Source organism: Alligator sinensis, unplaced genomic scaffold (assembly GCF_000455745.1).
Source record: "Alligator sinensis unplaced genomic scaffold, ASM45574v1 scaffold144_2, whole genome shotgun sequence".
NCBI lineage: Eukaryota > Metazoa > Chordata > Crocodylia > Alligatoridae > Alligator > Alligator sinensis.
In genome coordinates, this window is record NW_005841872.1 from 2731244 (window position 1) to 2733351 (window position 2108).

At 55.0% G+C, this 2108-nt stretch overlaps 1 pseudogene; it reads right to left on the reverse strand.

The window, feature by feature from the left end:
- Nucleotides 1–486: 486 nt before the first annotated feature.
- LOC112548859 overlaps nt 487–2108 on the reverse strand; it is an 8047-nt pseudogene continuing 6425 nt past the window's right edge.

A 2108-nucleotide genomic window follows, 5' to 3' on the forward strand; every position in this document is an offset into this window, starting at 1 on the left:
ACTCTTTCCTGCTTATGCAGGGGGTCGGACTCGATGATCTATAGAGGTCCCTTCCGACCCTAACATCTATGAATCTATGAATATCAGGGAGCCCCAAATCTCTATGGTTTAAACTGCCAGGCCCTGACCTTAATTCTTGCACTCCACAACAGACAACCGCCAACCCTCCCTACCCCATGGAGCTTTGAGAGGCCATGCCCAGAGGGAGCAGAGTGAAACTCAGCTAGAAGGAGCAGTCTGGTAGTTCATTTCTTTTGTCTCCCTTTATCAGACTTCCCAGAAAATAGAAGCAGCATTCTCAACATGGCCATGATCTACAGACCCAATTGTTGTGAGTTTAGCCCCCAAGGGTAGGTGAGGCCGATTCATTAAGGAGTCTTGAACTGCACCAGGAAAGCCCCAAGAGATCTACGGAGTTCCTAGGGCAAGTCACACACACACACACACACACACACACACACACACACACACGCGCGCGCGCGCGCGCGCGCCAGTGTGCATGCACATGCATACAGACAAGGGCCAATGTTGGTTTCCCAGGCAGCGTCTGAACACGGAGACATGAAGATTGTTGACCCCTCCCTCATACTGCTGCAGGAGGCAAGGGAGCCTCTCAAAAACAGTACTTCAATGCATCTCATGGTGGAGAAGGAGGCCCATCACGGGTCCCAGTGCCTTGACCGCAGCCTGCTGCAGCTGCAGAGAGGGAAGGAAGGACTGAGTCCCTCTGACAGACTTTCTGGGAGGTTGCTCTGGATCAGGAAGAGGCACAGCTTTTCTTCTTCTCAGGTCAGCAGCATCCTTGATCCATCATTGGACCAGCCCTGTCTGCCTGGTTCCCACCTATGGCAGCTGGGAGGGGCCATGGGATATGGCCCTGCGACTGGTGCATGGATCACACCTCCCCACTGTGCTGATGTGCCCAGATTCATGTTCAGAGAGAGCAAACTCTTCCTTGCTGCCATCCCCCTAGGCACCAAAGGAGTCACACCTGGAAGGAGCTGCCTCCTATCCCAGTGCTCACTGGCATCCAATAGTGCACACAACTACACACTGCCTGTGGGCAGAGCAGATTCTCAGGCATATGATATGAGCCCCTGAGGCTGGGTCTTCCCTGCCAGGACTGCACAGACAGGCATACATAGTGATACATGACAGCTGTGCTACAGAGCTAGAAAGACAGCAGCTCTCACCTCTGGGTCCTCTCTGCTCAGCCAGCTGCTGCTCATGAGGTTAAAGAAAGGGAGCACATGGAAACAGTAGTTGGCTGCCTGACAGCTGGGGAATGGGCTCTCATCCATGATCTGGAATTTCATGTTGGCAGCCCGGGCAAAGCCTCCCACAACTGCAGAGAAAAGACAAGAAGTTTGCACAGGAACATTGGAGTGAGGAGGTGCTGCTGTAGCAGCAAGACATGCAGGCCTGGTGTTCATGACAATGGACCAGCAGCCCCCATGCTGCTCAGGGCAGATGGAGAATTTGGGACAGATGGAGCAGGCACCAGGGGCTACAACTAGGATTCAATCTGCTCCATTTGCCCCAGAGCCTAGAGGCAGCTCTAGCCATTTTGACAGCTCCTGGGAAATACTCTGCAAGCGTCATAAAGGGCCCAATCCTGCCCACTGCTTAGAGTCTCCATCCAGCCCAGGGAGGCAGGGTTCTCCACTCGTGGTTGGATCAGGCCCAGGAAGTGCAGTGGAGGTCCCACTTACAAGTGTGGGACACTCCAGTGGGGCCCAGGCTCTGTTAGACCCTGGGTGTCCACTGAGGGCACCTGCAGGAGGGGCTGTCACTCACCTCCACACGGTGCCTGCTTCATCTGGTTGGTCTCTGCAAGCCTCAGTACAAAATGCAATTTGCTGAGCATAAGCACGAGGAAGGTGTCAGACCTCAGTGCTGCAGGAGGAGGATACATTGTGCAGTTAGAGACATTCCTGTCCACCTTCATCCCTCACTCTCAGGAATGTGCTGGGTGAGCAGTACAAAGGAGCATTAAAGATGCCAGAGAAACCCCACAGTGACCTCCCTTATGTAGGGCAATCCTTTGTCTGCTGCTCCCCCCCCCCCCCCCCCCCCCCAGGGGGGGGGGGGGGGGGGGGGGGGGGGGG